General features: G+C 36.1%; 1 long non-coding RNA gene across 1 annotated transcript; it reads left to right on the top strand.

Annotated features, from left to right (window-relative positions):
• Nucleotides 1–16,920: 16,920 nt before the first annotated feature.
• On the top strand, nucleotides 16,921–18,569 carry LOC113375234. Its single transcript, XR_003367011.1, has 3 exons — nucleotides 16,921–16,993; nucleotides 17,090–17,162; nucleotides 18,507–18,569. It is a non-coding gene; the product is annotated as an uncharacterized LOC113375234 (long non-coding RNA).
• The last annotated feature ends 135 nt before the right edge of the window (nucleotides 18,570–18,704 follow it).

Genomic DNA, 18,704 nt, shown 5'->3' with positions numbered 1-18,704 from the left:
AATATACTGTGCTCACAGCCAAATCAAACTTGTTTGTCGGGTCCAACTTTGGACCTCATCATTTTGTTTAGTATTTCTGACAACAGGTTATAATGTTCAGCGCTACTAGGAATGTATATATGTTTAATTTTTTCAATGAATTCGTTTAAGAAATTTAATGAACCATCTTGTTGAACATTGCTATTATTTTCGACTATTGCAGATTCACGTTCCACGCTCGGTTTTAACCTTTTTCTTGGGTTGAGGTTAAATTCGGTTTTGTTATTTCTATTTGATACAGGTTCCTTCACTGACTGTTTTTTTATTGAGGATCCAGAATTGAATGGAGTATTGCTTTTGGTAATTTTGTAAGTCGCTCTTTTAGGTTTATGAAAGGTTGTCGGATTTAAAAATTCCGGTTGCTCCTCCTCCTCTAAATCAGAAAGGGCGTCGAACCTATTTTTAGTTATCTTGCTGTCTGTACTAGATGCAGGTTTTGCATACAAACCTGGAAATTCTTTATCTTTGCCCGTGAAACTGAATCCGGCTTTTGACTTGTTTGCATAGCTGTCTTTATATAATATATTTCTGGCTTCATGGTATGCTAGATTCTGCCAAGCCATAATTTCTTTAATTTTTTTATTTTTAATAAATACCGTGCATTCTTTATCATTTGCAGGGTGATCCCCATTGCACAACGCACATAGAAATTTGGATGCTATACATATTTTCGCATTATGTTCTCCGGAACATTTCATACATCTCTCTTTTCCTCTACATTGGTCCTTAACGTGATTGAACCGACAGCATTTGTAGCATTGGACCACTTTCTGTACAAACGGTCGAACCTCACATTTTACCGAATGTATAGCTACCTTATTCGGTAAACTTGTGCCCCTAAACGTTAATTTGACACATTGTGATGAGTATTTTATTGTATTATTATTTTTCGGTCTTAAACATACCACGTCTATAACCGGAATGTCTGTTTCAATGGCGTTTATAATTTCTTGTTCTGAGAGATTCGCATCCACATCAAATATTATGCCATGCCTTGCAAGTAGGTATTTTGGGATGTATGCCTTCAGATTATTTTTTTCTAAAATTTTGTCATCTAGAATTTTGTTCGCCACCCTGGCGCTTTTAAATTCCATCTTTACTTTATTTTTTCCTATAACCGAAACTTCTGTCAAACCAAATTTGAAATATGCCCCTGCATTATGTATGATTTTTCCCAAGGCCATCGGGTGTAGTCGGCCTATATTTTTGTCCTTGGATTCAACAAATATAGTGTAAGGGCCCATATCGCAACCTTCGAAACGTATCAAATTATTTAATGGATTAACTCTTTCATCTGATTTATTTTGATCGTTTATATTGTTATCACTTATTAGATCTTTTGTTATTTCCATTGTTGTATCACTATTATTTGACGCTAAATTACTGTTTTCCCCTTTGTTTTCCTTTTGTTCTAACGTTTCCCTTTTATTACTATCTGCACTTACATCGTTGATATTATATTTATAATTAACATTAACACTATTCTTAATGTTCAAATCACAACTACTAACTGATTCATTTTCTACGCAGAGCGGCAGGTAAAAAGGTTTGAGTCAGGTGGTCGGCCGCACTGACCATCCGACTCGGAAGACATTATGCAATTATTTACGATTTATTTATTCGATGTGAATCGCTCGGCTGCTACAATCGAACTGAAAATCAGATTTAATTTAATTGTTGTGTGTGTGCATTCTATTTTTTTTTCTTTTTCTTTGAATATAATATTACAAAAAATGTAGTTAATTTTATTTTAAAATTTGGATTTATTTTAATTGTTGCGTTCGTTCCATTTTGTTTCCCCTGGGTATATATATATATATAAAAAAAGACCCGGTCAAACATTCATATCAATTTCAATTTCTGTAAAGCCACTTATAAATCGTCAAACAGTTTTCGAGTCGTTTCAAGTATTTTGTTTTGATAGGCTAGTTCGAAAGATTTGAAACACATTGCCCAACAAAATATATTTCGTTTTCTTCGTAAATCTCAAGTTCCGTACACTTGACCCTATGCCACACACAAATCGTATTTTTTCTGTCTTCGAAAACAGTTAATAGGCAAATATTATGTTTCAGTAATCCCTAGTATTTTTTTCATTGACATGTTTATATACAGATCTTAAATTTATTGTGTTTTTTTGACAATCCCAACGTCTCTGTTATGTCTCAGCACTTGACAATTTTTGACCCTATCGACGGGATGCCGTAGTGCCGTACGCAACGCGACAGAACCGTTAAGTTTTTTTGCACAGTTTGCGGCGCCAGTCGCATACTTGAAATAATTCATATTCAAAAAAAAAAAATCTTTCACTTTTCGTATATTCTTTTTTCTTATACTAAATAATATAATTATAATTAAGAAGTACAGATAACCACAAATAGTATTGAGTTGTTTTTATTTATTTTTTATTGATTGTCCTTTTGTTTGTGTTTCGTTAATCTTGTTCGCGATGTTTGATGAGACAGAATTACTTAGATTAGAACATGATAGGTACAGGATGGTCAGAATAATACATAATTGATTATGCCAGTAAGATTGATACTTTTTATTATTTCTTTAGTTTGTATTTTCTTGATAAGTTTTCTTAATATTTTATTAGGTGTAGAATAGTTAGAATACATAAGTTATTATGCCAGTAAGATTTTTTTTTCTTGTTGTGTGTACTTTCTTAATAAGTTAGTAACATTTTAGTTAGGATTTTGATAGGTTTGGGATAATTAGGATTAGTTTTGTTCTATATAATTTAAACATGGATTTTATAATCCAAAATTGGCATAAGTTTTGTTTTTTTCTTATCATTGAAAGTGAAATTAATTGAGTTTTGTATCGTCGAGAGTTAACTAAAGAGTTAGCAAATATTTTTAAAATGGAGTATGTTTGTTTGCTTAACTTTTCATGTGTTTTTATTGTTACGGAGGGAATAGTAGTTAGCATGTCTATGATTTGAAAATAAAGTGAATTTTTGAGGAAACGCGCGGTAACAAGGGGCGCAAAGACCGCGTATGAAAAAAAAATTGCGTAGAGAACGCAAAGAGTTTAAAAAAAAAAATGTATTAGCAGGCAGAAAGTGCCGAACCAAGATGTTAATGTTATTTTCGAGTTTATTGTATCTTTTCTTTTTCTTAATCGTTACATCATAGACATGCTAATTGTATCTGACCAGCTGGAGGGTTGGGTAATACATTTGTTTTATGTAATTGGTTTGTAGTATTAGTATGTTTTTTTATTCGTTTTGTTTATATTTTAATGTCGTGTATTTTCGTGTTTTTTTTCAGTAGGGTGATGCAATAATGAATTTAGTTTTATCGATTTTAATATGGTATTTTTCTATTTTTTTTTCTTTCGTTTTTTTTTCTTACGCGTATTAATGGCGTTTTCATTCCCGCCGGAACGTCATTGCTTAGTGCTCAATTCGCGGCTTCATCTAATTGATCTTATTTAATAATAAATAATAGGATACGACTTTTCACCATAATTCATAATGGCAGCTAAGGCGATCAGTTCGAGCGACGAATTATGTGGCTTGGAAACCAAAGGCCTAGAAAACCTTGGTTAAATAGAGCGGGTGGGCAGGTGACATTTCCCTTCGAAAAGTCGTATTTCTACGAACACAGAGACAATTGCAAAGGTAGAACCCGGATTTGCAATATACGTATTTGTAGTTCGGCAATTAGATGAACGTTCATGTATTGTTCGGAATGATGCGTGAACGGCTAAAGGCATTTTTTTCGCTTTCTTTTCTTTTTCGCTTTTTACTAACTATATTTTTTTTTCGTTGGTCATACTAATTTCTTTTTTATACTAAGTTTTAGGTTGCATTTTACTAATTTTAATATTTTACTATTTCATAATGAATTAGCTTTATATCATACGCGTAACTTTGTCATTTTTACTGTTTTTATTCTACTTATCATTATTGCATTATCCGCTTTGTTCGCCATTTTTTAATATACTAGATTTTGTTTTTTTTTATATATATATATATTTGTCGTTGTGTCGTTTTTTTTTCACCGCGCATCGCGAAAGGTTTGGTTTGGTTTACGGATAGAGTTGATGGCCTATGTTACAAGGCGGTGAAGGTACTGAGAGTATAGAGGGCAAATTTTTAGTCGAAAAGTTGAATGCGTTATAGTGGCCCTATTGTTTATGAATTATTATATAATAGGTTTATATCATGTTAAGTATGATAATGAGTAAGGATGAATATAAACTATTATTTTCGTCGTATGTTTTTTGTTGTTCACTGATAATGTTACCGTAAATCAAACCAAACAAACGTTTGTAGTGTATTACCGCTTTTATACCGGCGGCTTTTTGATTAATTTGCGTGACGCCCTTTTATATGGACATATTACAATTTTAGTTTTATTGAAAATACTTTAATTCTGTCTCGTCAATAGTTATTGGCTCGTGTTTTTGACCGCCCAATCCAGATTAAGGGATCCGATATGGCAACAAAATGGTTCATGGTGGCATGATGGCAATAAAAAATTAATTTAAGGAGCTCCTATAGGTTGTTAGATAGTATTAACTTCGTACTTCGTTAGATTTAAATTAATTATACTTATAAATACAAATATGTAAAAGTAAAGATTGTGTCGTAACCCTTATCATCCTTTTTTTTCTACTACAACGTAGAGTAGGCCTGCTGCCTAGTGACGTAGCGCTAGTCCGGGCGGCCGAGGCAAGCGACAGTACGGTAGTGTTAAACGAGCTGGACTCGATTCACAAGATTTCTAAATTAGTGCGACACAGTCTATATTAGTAGATCGAGAAATCGTTTCGGTCTAGAAGCGAAAGATAGAGAATTTGCGGTTAAAAAAATAAAATTACTTTTTCATTCTTAATCTTTCCCTCTTGCATATTACTCTTAGATAAGAAATAGGAATAAGTTTAGAGTTAAGTATGATATACAAGGACTGTTATATCACTCAGATTTAGGATGGTTGTTGAAAGTAGGTTTGCCATTTCGAGTACATAGTATGAATATAAGTATTAAGGCTTATATCGGAACGCCATATCGGATTCACGCTTTTGTTTTATGGTTATATATATATATGAGTTGAAAGCTGGGCCCAGTAGTCCACGAGCGAGGACCATTGAGATGTCCGAATCGATGGACGCGTACGGTTTCAATCGGGGAAACCGCCCTTAATCAACCCCGCAGCCGTCGAATTATTATGTGAATTATTATGTATTATGGATTATTATGGATTATTTTTGGGAAGGTACCTTCAGCGAAGACCGGGATGGCGACATAGGTCGCAGCACGCCATCTCCCGTCAAGGGGGCAATTTGGGGTACTTTTGTGCCGGGCTGAGGAACCCCAGGTGTGTCCCGCTTACATAGGTGTTAAGTGTAAGTGCCATTTGTTTTTGGGTGGGCATAGACGGTCGGTCTAGAGATATTATTATTGGTATGGGGCTCTGCGGGGGGAGCAATGAAGGAAAACTAGATCCTAGCCCCCATCTGTGGTCTTGTATTTGGGGGGCAATCACACCAGTAGAGGCTGAATTACAGTAAACGTCGCGTCCGTAAAAGTAAACTGGTTATTTAAATAATTGAATTTTGTAAATTGATGTACTTATATTTTTTGTTTCTTGTTTATTGTCATATTAGTTTCGTTTTTTTTTCTTGTCAAAGTTTTTCCGCGCGTTACACAGTAAAAGATTGTCCATATCATCGGGTTCATGATTTCTGGCGAACTGATTTATAATTCGGGCTACGGTTATTCCATTAATTCTAATACTACAACCAAGAAAATAGGTGACAGCACACGCACATAGGATAAGATTGCGTTTCAAGGAAACGTGTTACGAAAAACGATTGTACTTCGAATATTTTTTTTTATTAAGTTTTTGTCTTTTGTTAGTCTGTGTTATGTAACTACTTTTTTTCTAAGTCTAGTCTTTTTTTTGAATTTTCTAAGTACCGTTTTTCCTAACACGGTTTCTTTGAGAACGAAATAGGGTAAGATAGTTTTAAGCAAACGGACTTATGTTTGTATTGTAATTTTTATGTTACCGAAGGATTTTGTGTTTTTTTTTTGTATTAATGATGTTGATGTATTTTTTTATCAGACCTGTGTATATATAAGTTTATGTTTACTAACTGCTACGTGTTTTGAGTTTGTAAACAAAGGGGGAATAGCTTACCAGGATTCTAGGAATATCTGACCGGAATCACAACGCCTAAAGGATGGCCAGCACACAACCACAACTACAATCGTCGTCAAGCAGCCAAGGCTCACACTTGAGCAAAGCCAACCAAGTTAAACTAGCCAACCCAAAGACGAGGACCAAAGGGCAAAACAGGACCTTAGGAGGAACACCGGAACAACCCGGAAAAACCAGGAGATGGCAATAATTTCAACTTTGGATTCAAGAGCCGAGGCCGGTTCTAGTGTGACAGGGGGGCGTGTAACGACAATTGGTATTGTCGTCAAAAGGGTTGCATAACCACCAGTGCAATGGGGTTCTCCCACCTACGTCTACTAGGGCCCCTGCAATATAAGGTCCAGTCTGGGGTTGAAATAGGGCATTAAGAATTGTATCATCCTCTGAGGAGGTCAGTGGGTCCACGCGCCAGGCGCTGGACCCGCTTTGTGTATAGTGGTGTGTGTGTTGTGCCAGGAGAGGAGAACCCGTTCCAGCAAAGGTCAGATGTAATATTGTTTTATAAGGCTATTCCCTCCGTCCGTTATCCGTCGTTATCGTTATTAGTTATCAGTTAGTATAATCTGTTGTCCTTAGGCACAGCCATGCCCTCAGATTTGTAATAATAATTTGTAATAATTAAATAAGATAGAAGTACATTCTCTTTCATTCGCGTAGTTAGTTAGCTTTTCCACAGGTAATTACAGGGTGGTTATAGAAGTCGGGTTTAGGAGTTGGTGTAACCCCTTCTTAATGGGAATGCAACACTATGACGTAATATTTGGTAGTCGTTGCAGTACCCCAGAAAGGAGTATCACCCCCTCTCTCTAATCCGTCACAATATATATATATATATATATATATATATATATATATATATATGATATTCAGTTTTCAGGGCAATACATCAATTAAAAAATTTGTATGACTTTAAAACATATTTATTTATTCCATACGTTTCGACACATTGTTTTGTGTCATCTTCAGTGGACTCTAGATTGAAAGAACAGATAGAAATTATTAGATAAAACTAATATATAAGAAGTGATATGGTATGAACTTACATGTAATTGAATTTATCCTAATTATTCCATATTATAAATGTTCACAATGCACAATCCTAATTATTTCATATTATAAATGTTCACAATGCACAATCCTAATTATTTCATATTATAAATGTTCACAGTGCACTAAAAAAACCAATCCTTGTCATTTTAAGTTGAACAATATATAAATTTTTGACTGAGATTTTTATGAATTTGTGAAGTACATCACGCCGTACATTTCTGTGCTCCGATGTACGTGTGTACGGTGACGACTGAATGTACGTCAATGTGCGAACCACGTGTTGAGGGCTAAGGTACAAGGCAAACGAACTGACCAAAGAATTTAAGATTTGACAACGCGAGAGGGTACATATAGTGAAATATAAAAACATGACAATTGTGAGGGTGGACATAATTAGTAAAATTGAGATCAAAATTAAAAGAAAAAGAAAAAGAAAAATTGGCATTAAAATTAATATAATTAAACGTCGATCATGATAGGTAACTATTTTAAAGGTATGAATTTCGAGACATTGTTTAAGACTACTTGGTAATTCTCGCACAGTGAGGGAGTATCCAATCTTTTGTTTAAACTATTTTTGTAAAGGTGTATCAGACAAGATTCTGAAAAGCGTCTCTGAGATGTATTCGATTCGTGATATAAAATTGTGGCCATATCAAAATTGAAAATATGATTGAAACTTTGTATGTGGTCAGTTATCATTGTTTGATTTTGATTTTTATTTTTGGAATTGTTATAATGTTGTCTAAGACGTTTTTTTAGATGTTGTCCAGTTTCGCCAATATAAGTGGCCTCACAATTTGTACAGTCAATTTTATACACAATGTTAGAAATACTATCTAAACTTGTCGGTGATTTTAAGTTCGAAAATAAAAAGTTGAGAGTCTGATCAATATTGCAAACTAAACGCAAATCCGCAAACAAATTTCATATGTATATATAATTAGATTTTTTTGTTCGACGTTGAGACATATCTTAAATATTGATTTTCAGCCAATCGTCGAAATAAAAAAAAAACAAATAAATAAAAATATTTATTTATAATATACGTTTCGACACGGATTGTGTGTCATTATTTAGCAAATTTTGTTAAACAGTATCTAAAAGAACATTTACAGAATTTAAAAAATAAATTCAATTTTATATTTAAAATAATTAAAGAATAACCATTAACTATTTAAAATAATTACAAGAGAATGAACCAACACATTTGCAATTCAAAAAATAATAATCAGTTTAAGACAATGCTCTCGGAACATGTCATTAATTACTTTCCCGTAGGGTAAGTTATAGTAATCGCAAAAAAATCGAAAATGAAAATTTTTATATATCTTTACGTTTCAGAGGTTTCTGAACATTTTGGCATACCTTAGAAAAAATGGATGTAAGTGTGTGTGTGTCTGTGTGTGTGTGTGTGTGTGCGTGTGTGTATGTATGTGCGGATACAAATTTTCGTCGACGATTTCGGGAATACAGATCAGCCGACTTGGATAATTCAAAAAACATTCGATTTGTATTGATAAGGAGACGTGCTGATTAGTTTTTGGCGAAGGCAGGTCTAGCCGTTCCGGAGATACGGGGCATAAGTGCCGAAAACGGTAACTCAGTTTTTAAGAGAACGGAGCGTCCGATTTTAATAATTCAAAAAACATTTTACTTGTATTGACAAGATAAAGAATTGATCAAATTTTCATAAAGGCAGGTCTAGCGGTTTCGGAGATCTAACAAAAAAAGTAAAAAAAAAATGCCATTTGGCGGTCAAAAATGATCATTAGACATGTGCACATCAAATTTTCAGATATTTTATAGAGATTTTAACAATAAGTATAAATTTTGTTTATTTTCCTATGGGTTCTGTATCAATGTTTACCCGTTAGACAGCGACGCCGCGCTTACGCGCTTTATATTTTGTCTCTATGCAGTTAAAGCAGTATGATTGCTTTGAAAAACAAGTTCAGATCTTCCAAAATATGTCAAAATAAAGAAAACATTTTTTTTTCAAAAAAAAAAAAAATTAAATTTTTTTTAAAAAAAAATTTTTAAAAAAAAAATTTTTTTTTCAAAAAAAGTAATTTTTTGTCCAATTTATAGTTTCTCAAAAATCTTATTTTTTCGAAGTAAATTTTTTTCAAAAATATTAATAGTTTTTAAAAAAAATAATAATTTTTGGTACGGGAAGTTCCAGCAATTTGCCTTAAGGCACGATGCCCTAATTGCCTTAAGACAGAATTCCACTTACAGCTAGTTCAAACCATACTTTCAATGCCAAAAACCCGATTATTTTACATAAGAAAAAGAATGTTGACCTCAGAAAATTTGTTGAATCTGTATTTATCTTTTTAAACCCCCTTTGCGTTGATAACCAATATTTTTTTTTAGCTTTTTATTGAAATTTAACGATTTTAATATATTTAATAAAATTATAACAAAATACAAATTAAACCAAAGCGTTGGGGCTAAAACAACATGGACGCTTTACAAATATGTTAATTTAAAAGTTCAGCGAATTATTTTCATATAATTTTGTTCCAACAGTTACAAATTTTTATACGCAGATTTATTAATAATTTCATGGAAATTTTAACGGTACATAGCAATATATAGCAATTAAGGTAACTTTTAATAGAATAAAGCTAAAAACCAAAAAAATGCAACCATTGAATCTACTAATGACAAACAAATTTAAAAATTTACGCATTTTTACAATTTAATTTTGTTTTAAAAGTTGTAGCGGCGGATCGGGTGGTAATTGAAAAGTATGGTAATAGACTTTTAGTATATAGACATTTTTTTTTGCATTTCTCCAATTTTTTGTTACGAAGGAGATTTATGGGTTCGTGCTGATTTTTGCTTGTGATTTAGTAGTCAATTTTGATGCATCGATTTCCAATTCAGATTTTTTTAATACCTATAAGTTATATATATACTTATGGGTTATATTTTTATAACATAACCTGTAAGTTACAAGTAAAGATGTTGAAAATCGAAATAAAACTAGTGGGGCGCACGGCATCGTTCCTTAAGGCAAATTGCTGGAGCTTCCAGTACCAAAAAAATTTTTTTTTAAAAACATTAACATTTTTGACCCACATACATGCATCCATTTTTTCTAAAGTATCCTAATTTTCGACTGTTTGGGATTGACATATGCATCCAATTTGTCTTGAAACATTAAGCTTCTGATCACTGAGCCATTTTCTCTTTAGGCCCTTTAGTTTTTTGACTGACTGGGATTGACATATGCATCCAATTTCTCTCGAACAATCAACCAATGACTTCTATTGGGAATTTTTAGGTTTTCGTGGATTATATAAACCCATCAAATGCTGCAAATCATTCTCAGTATTTTGTTTTGGGCTTTCTAAATTATACAAATATTGTTTCAATATTGGAATTATCATCGAGAAGCTTATTTTGTAATGAAAGTTTGGACGAGCCAGTTCAGGTCCTTCAGTTTTAAATCTATTTATATACATTTTTCAATTTAGTTTGCATTATTAGATTTTTTATTGGCAGGCTTTGTGTGGCTTCTCAATGAAACGATAAGATGTTGGGATTTGGTAACATCTGGTTCGATGTTCCATTTTTTAGCTATAATTCTATTTCTCTGACTTTTACGTGATGCCCCATATAAAAACCTCGATATGTAATTCGAAGAAATGTTGCCTTGTCAATCTTATTGTTTTGTCGTATAGTAATTAGTTAATATTAGGATTTTTTAATTGATTTTAAAATGTTGAAATGCAGTTAAAATAGAGATTTTATTTTATTTTAGTTTGATTTTTATAACATTCACATTTCTATACATTTATATTTTCTAGCAATTCACAATATTTTCTGACAAAATACTATATTTTGACATTTTTAAACAGTTTCTATTTTTTGTTAACATTTTCTGACTATTTTTAAACATTTTCAGATTTAAAGCATGTTCTGATGATTAACAATATTTTTTGATAATTTTTTTTAAACAATTTCTATGTTTTTTTAAAACAATGACTATTTATTATAAATTTGAAACTATTTGACTATTTATTTTAAATTTGAAACTATCAGACTATTTATTTTAAATTTGAAACTATTTGACTATTTATTTTAAATTTGAAACTATTTGACTATTTATTTTAAATTTGAAACTATTTGACTATTTATTTTAAATTTGAAACTATTTGACTATTTATTTTAAATTTGAAACTATTTGACTATTTATCTTAAATTTGAAACTATTTGACTATTTTATTTAAACGATTTTTATTTTATTTAATCAATTTTTATTTTATTTATTTGCACACTCTGCAGTGGCACATCTTCGCATATATCTATGGTTCATGTCGGAAAAAGCCGCCAAAAAATTCATTCTTTCTTTTGGGACTTGCCGGGCGAGAACATTACATCATCACATCGGAGATTGGGATTGAAATCATTCCTCGTGTCTTCATGTTTCGGGCGAGAATATTTTCCAAGTTATATTACTATAAAATCAGCGTTCAATAAAAAATGCCATTGCTTTATGCTTACGCAATCTTATTTTTAGATCAAGAGAATTGACAAAGGGGTCCGTGGAGACTCCATTTGAATACAATCACTACATTTTCAAGAATTTTGAAGCAAAGATATTATGTAATCAAAATGCTTTTTATAGTTTAACTAACCATGTGCTTGATTTTTTTTGGGTAATGTTACACAACTCGATCCATCACTCATCTTGTGCCCTAGCTGTATCTTGTCCGATAATTTTAAATATAATATGAAACTATTTAGTCGACTTAGCTGACATTTAGAATCCTAGACGACTTTGTGAAACATAATTTAGTGTTTTTTGAAATTCAATTGTTAACTAACCATGTGCTCGATTTATGTCGAGTAATGTTACTCAAGTCAATCCATCTGATTGATTTCAAATATCATATGAAACTATATAGTTGACTAAGCTAAGCTTTACAATTTAAAATCTGGAAGACTTTATGAAACATAATTTAGAAAGTGAGCATTTTGTAAAGTTGTTACTTTTTATTAGACTTGGTTGCTTTATCATTACTCTCAAATAGTTTAGTTATCATTGAACAGTACAATTTGTTTAAAGTTTTATCAGAAGTTTTAATATTTCGCGGCTTAGGTTGTACCTGTGTAAGATTTCTCACTCGTGCTTATTTCATACGAAGCATTTTGATTTTTTTTTTAAGTATAAAGAAATAATGATTGATACAATTGTCTGAAATGTATGGTGTTGTTGGTAACGTGTTCGTATTTGACCTCCTAGTCAATACAGCCTTGCCGAGCGGTGGTTATAGAAATAGTAGGCATCGGATTGCCTTGAGTTCTTATTAAGATATTGGCTAAAATATCACTTCTAAAGAACAACACTGATTGACTATTTCAACAACACTTTATTAGCACCCGAATGATGATTAACAATTGTCTTTACACGACTAATATTGCGACTCTGCTGAGGCCAACAGCAACTCTGCTGTGGCCTACAGCAACTCTGATGTGACTATAGCTACTATAATTAACACAACTCTGGTGTGATAAAGACAACTCTGCCTTTTCAACTAATGTCGGTTCTTTATATACTGTTTAAATGGGACTGCAAACACCTTATGATGGCGTATTTGAAATATTTGCTGATTGTGATAATTACTGCAATCGATATCGAATTTGGCATATCAGCATTGCCATTACACAATGCAGCATTATCGATTGCTATTACACAATATGTCATTTGATAATTTTGTATGTGCATTAATTTTTTGGGATGATTTTATTTAAAACTGATAATGAATTCTATTTATCTTTATCTTTATCGTAGTAGGTATAGATGGTAAGCCTTATTGAACAAGAAGCCTTAATATTTATTGGATTATTATTTATTCGAGATAGAGGTTTTTTTAGATTATTATTAGCCACGCTTACATGGAGCATTTGGCCATCCACAACATTCCATTTTTTATTCTAATTATTTTTCAAATTTTAATTTCTTATTGAAAGACAATTATTTTTATTCTTCAATATTAAGGAATAAATTTTATTTCATTATGCTATTTCACTTTGATAAATCAGAAAAACCTTATATGTAGAAAGGTGGAGTCTGTTAATCATACAGTCTGTTTTAAAGTTTTAAATTTTATCATGGAAGATTGTATCCGAAGTACAAAAATATTACTATTTCTTATATTGAGCATCGGCATCATTTTAATAATGCATTTATAATGATGTTCATTCCAATTTAATACTTCTTTCTATATTTTACAGGTTCAGACCAATGTTTTTATTCGTATTGGAAAGCAAAATGAAGCTGCTTTGGAAATAATTTTGCAATTGAAATCAGTCGGGCCCTGACAAATCTAGTGTTCATTGGTTGAAGTTAATAATCTGAGGAAACTCATTCATTAACACAATAACTAGGTTTGAGTGTCATATTGCTTTAAGGTATGTTGATTAGATTTGCATAACAATCGGCCTAGTTGTTTTGGTTATTTTTTTTGCCTGCTTTCAGACAGTTTACAATGTTTTTATATTTCTTCAAATGCTTTCATCTGACATCATCACTGTCATTTTAAGACTGTAGAAGTGATTTTGATTGGTGGCCATCAAATGAAAAAGCGACATGTCTCATTAAATATCAAGCATTTAGTAAATATTCCAAAGATGTCTGAAGCTTTCTGAGGCTGTCTGAAAAATATACTGAAGATTATTAAAAGTAAGTTAAAATACCAATGAGTTTTATTGATTGAATTTTGTTAATAAGTACATTTATCATCGATTTGCAATTACATTGATGTCCTTTTAACACTCAGCAGATTTGAATTTGCTATCGACGTCATCGCACTTTGGATGAAAGCGGCGCTTTAAATATTTTACTTGATTTATATAAAAAATTAAGAAACCCTAGAAATCAAAGAAAATGTTAAAAAAAATAATCATTGAATTAAATATCAAATTTAATAAGACTTTGCATTTCATGATTCGAATGATTGCTTGCATGGTAGCTTTCGTATGGATTAATATATTACAGTGCATGCGTAGTTCTAGTTTTAATAACACTAACAAATACTAACAAAATAACCATCCATTCTATTTTTAATCAATAATCATGTAATCATTTGAATCATTTAAAATAATGCAATGTGTAATTATCATTCATTACACTTTTTATCACTGCTTTCAATTCATAAATTCGTTTTCTGTACATCCAAGTGCGAATTGTAAACCGTTGTGACATTATTACATTTTATTTCTGAGTATTCGGACTAAGTCACATCAACACATAATGTACAAATTGAAGAAAACTGTAGGAAGTGGATGTTCAATTCTCCACTACTGAATCAACTGCCACCATCGACTCAACCGACTTTATCGACTCTAGTCAATCAAACGTAAGTAAGCTCATATCAAGTATCTATCAGGCTGTATGTATCCTTTCTCAAACATTTTAAAAGATGTATTCTAACCTTTTGTTTTTTTTATTGCAGGTTCAATTCTCCACTACTGAATCAACTGCCACCATCGACTCAAGCGACTTTATCGACTCTAGTCAATCAAACGTAAGTAAGCTCATATCAAGTATCTATCAGGCTGTATGTATCCTTTCTCAAACATTTTAAAAGATGTATTCTAACCTTTTGTTTTTTTTTATTCCAGGTTCAATTCTCCACTACTGAATCAACTAAAAGTCGACTCAACCGACTTTATCAACTCTAGTCAATCCAACAGTAAACTCATATCTTAACTTAGGTCTTTGGTCTTGGTCTTAACTTGTTGCCCTGGTCTTGGTCGTGCTCTTGGTCGTGGTCTTGGTCGTGGTCTTGGTCGTGGTCTTAACTTGATGCCCTGGTCTTGGTTTTGGTCTTGGTAATGGTCTTGGTATTGGTCTTGGTCTTAACTTGTTGCCCTGGTCTTGGTCTTGGTCTTGGTCTTGGTCTTGGTCTTGGTCTTGGTCTTAACTTGATTCCCTGGTCTTGGTCTTGGTCTTGGTCTTAACTTGTTTCCCTGGTCTTGGTCTTGGTCTTAACTTGTCCCTGGTCTTGGTCTTGGTCTTGGTCTTGGTCTTGGTCTTAACTTGTTGCCGTGGTCTTGGTCTTGGTCTTGGTCTTGGTCTTGGTCTTAACTTGTTTCTCTGGTCTTGGTCTTGGTCTTGGTCTTGGTATTAACTTGTTTTCCTGGTCTTCTCCACTGCTATCATCAGCCCAACCGACTTTATCGACTCTAGTCAATCAAACGGTAAGTCTCCGCGGTCTTGGTCTCCTTGATCTTGGTCTCGGTCTTTTCGGTCTCCTCGGTTTCCTCGGTCTCGGTCTCGGTCTCGGTCTCCTCGGTCTCGGTCTCGGTCTCGGTCTCCTCGGTATCGGTTTTGGTATCGGTCTCGGTCTCGGTCTCCTCGGTCTCGGTCTCGGTCTCCTCGGTCTCGGTCTTGGTCTTGGCCTCGGTCTTGGTCTCGGTCTCCTCGGTCTTGGTCTCGGTCTTGGTCTCGGTCTTCTCGGTCTTGGTTTTGGTCTTGGTCTTGTTCTTAGTCTCTTCGGTCTCGGTCTCGGTCTCCTCGGTCTTGGTCTCGGTTTCGGTCTCCTCGGTCTCCGCGGTCTGGGTCTTGGTCTCGGTATCCTCGGCCTTGGTCTTGGTCTCGGTTTGCTTGGTCTTGGTCTTGGTCTTGGTCCTGGTCTCTTTGGTCTCGGTCTCGGGCTCCTCGGTCTCGGTCTCGGTTTAGGTCTCGGTCTCGGTCTTGGTCTCCTCGGTATAGGTCTCCTCGGTCTCGGTCTCCTCGGTCTCGGTCTTGGTCTTGGTCTCGGTCTTGGTCTCGGTCTTGGTCTCGGTCTTGGTCTCGGTATCCTCGGCCTTGGTCTTGGTCTCGGTTTGCTTGGTCTTGGTCTTGGTCTTGGTCTTGGTCTTGGTCTTGGTCTCTTCGGTCTCGGTCTCGGTCTCGGTCTCGGTCTCGGTCTCGGTCTTGGTCTCGGTCTCCTCGGTCTTGGTCTCGGTTTCGGTCTCCTCGGTCTTGGTCTCGGTCTCCTCGGTCTCGGTCTTGGTCTCGGTCTCGGTCTTTGGTCTCCTCGGTCTTGGTCTTGGTCTCCTCGGTCTCGGTCTTGGTCTCGGTCTCGGTCTCCTCGGCCTTGGTCACGGTTTTGGTCTCCTCGGTCTTGGTCTCGGTTTCGGTCTCGGTTTTGGTCTCTTCGGTCTTGGTCTTGGTTTCGGTCTTAGTCTCTTGTCTTGGTCTTGGTCTTGGTCTCGGTCTCGGTCACCTCGGTCTTGGTCTTGGTCTTGGTCTCGGTCTCGGTCTTGGTCTCGGTCTCGGTCTCGGTCTTGGTCTCGGTCTCGGTCTCGGTCTCGGTTTCTTCGGTCTTGGTCTTGGTCTCGGTCTTGGTCTTGGTCTTGTCTTGGTCTTGGTCTTGGTCTTGGTCTCGGTCTCCTCGGTCTTGGTCTTGGTCTTGGTTTTGGTCTTGGTCTCGGTCTCGGTCTTGGTCTCGGTCTCGGTCTCGGTCTCGGTCTCGGTCTCGGTCTCGGTCTCGGTCTCGGTCTCGGGTTTGGTCTTGGTCTTGGTCTTGGTCTTGGTCTTGGTCTTAACTTGTTGCCCTGGTCTTGGTCTTTGTCTTGGTCTTGTATCCTTTCTCAAACATTTGTATATTCTAACCTTATGTGTATTCTAACCTTATGTTTTTTTATTTCAGGTTCAATTCTCCACTACTGAACACACTGCTATCATCAGCCCAACCGACTTTATCGACTCTAGTCAATCAAACGTAAGTAAGCTCATATCAAGTATCTATCAGGCTGTATGTATCCTTTCTCAAACATTTTAAAAGATGTTTTTTAACTTTTTGTTTTTTTTATTGCAGGTTCAATTCTCCACTAATGAGCCAACTGCAATCATCAACCCAACAGACTTTATCGACTCTAGTCAATCAAACGGTAAGTCTCCGCGGTCTCGGTCTTGGTCTCGGTCTCGGTCTCCTTGGTCTTGGTCTCGGTCTCGGTCTCCTCGGTCTCGGTCTCCTCGGTCTCGGTCTCCTCGGTCTCGGTCTCGGTCTCCTCGGTCTCCTCGGTCTCGGTCTTGGTCTCGGTCTCGGTCTTCTCGGTCTCGGTCTTCTCGGTCTCGGCCTTGGTCTCCTCGGTCTTGGTCTTGGTCTTGGTCTCGGTCTCGGTCTCGGTCTCCTCGGTTTTGGTCTTGGTCTTGGTCTCGATCTCCTCGGTCTCGGTCTCTTCGGTCTTGGTGTTGGTCTCGGTCTCGGTCTCGGTCTCGGTCTCGGTCTTGGTCTTGGTCTCGGTCTCGGTCTTGGTCTATGTCTCCTCGGTCTTGGTCTCGGTTTCGGTCTCCTCGGTCTTGGTCTTGGTCTCGGTCTCGGCCTCGGTCTTCTCGGTCGTGGTCTCCTCGGTCGTGGTCTCCTCGGTCTCGGTCTTGGTCTCAGTCTCCTCGGTCTCCTTGGTCTCGGTTTCGGCCTCTTCTGTCTCGGTCTCGGTCTCTTCTGTCTCGGTCTCGGTCTCGGTCTTGGTCTCGGTCTCGGTCTCGCTCTCGGTCTCCTCGGTCTTGGTCTCCTCGGTCTTGGTCTCCTCGGTCTTGGTCTCCTCGGTCTTGGTATCCTCGGTCTTGGTATCCTCGGTCTCGGTCTCGGTCTCGGTCTCGGTCTCGGTCTTGGTCTCGGTCTTGGTCTCGGTATCGGTCTCGGTCTCGGTCTCGGTCTTGATCTTGGTCTCGGCCTCCCTTGTCTCGGTCTCGGTCTCGGTCTCGGTCTCGGTCTCGGTCTCGGTCTTGGTCTCCTCGGTCTCGGTTTCGGTCTCCTCAGTCTTGGTCTCGGTTTCGGTCTCGGTCTCGGTCTTGGTCTCGGTCTCTTCGGTCTTGGTCTTGGTCTTGGTCCCGGTCTCCTTGGTCTTGGTCTTGGTCTCGGTCTCCTCGGTCGTGGTCTTGGTCTTGGTCTCGGTCTCGGTCTCGGTCTTGGTCTCGGTCTCTTCGGTCTTGGTCTCGGTCTCTTCGGTCTTGGGTTTGGTCTCGGTCTTGGTCTCTTGTCTTGGTCTTGGTCTTGGTCTCGGTCTCGGTCTCCTCGGTCTTGGTCTTGGTCTTGGTTTTGGTCTTGGTCTCGGTCTCGGTCTCGGTCTTGGTCTCGGTCTCGGTCTCGGTCTCGGTCTCGGTCTTGGTCTTGGTCTTGGTCTTAACTTGTTGCCCTGGTCTTGGTCTTGGTCTTGGTCTTGTATCCTTTCTCAAACATTTGTATATTCTAACCTTATGTGTATTCTAACCTTATGTTTTTTTTATTTCAGGTTCAATTTTCCACTACTGAACCCACTGCTATCATCAGCCCAACCGACTTTATCGACTCTAGTCAATAAAACGTAAGTAAACTCATATAAAGTATCTATCAGGCTGTATGTATCCTTTCTCAAACATTTTGAAAGATGTTTTTTAACTTTTTGTTTTTTTTTATTGCAGGTTCAATTCTCCACTAATGAACAACTGTA

This window comes from Ctenocephalides felis, unplaced genomic scaffold, assembly GCF_003426905.1.
Source record: "Ctenocephalides felis isolate EL2017-DRISC unplaced genomic scaffold, ASM342690v1 CF-g0.4_SCAFFOLD_00845, whole genome shotgun sequence".
Taxonomy (NCBI): domain Eukaryota; kingdom Metazoa; phylum Arthropoda; class Insecta; order Siphonaptera; family Pulicidae; genus Ctenocephalides; species Ctenocephalides felis.
Note: the sequence above shows the minus strand (reverse complement) of the source record. Positions and strands in the feature narration are given on the sequence as shown.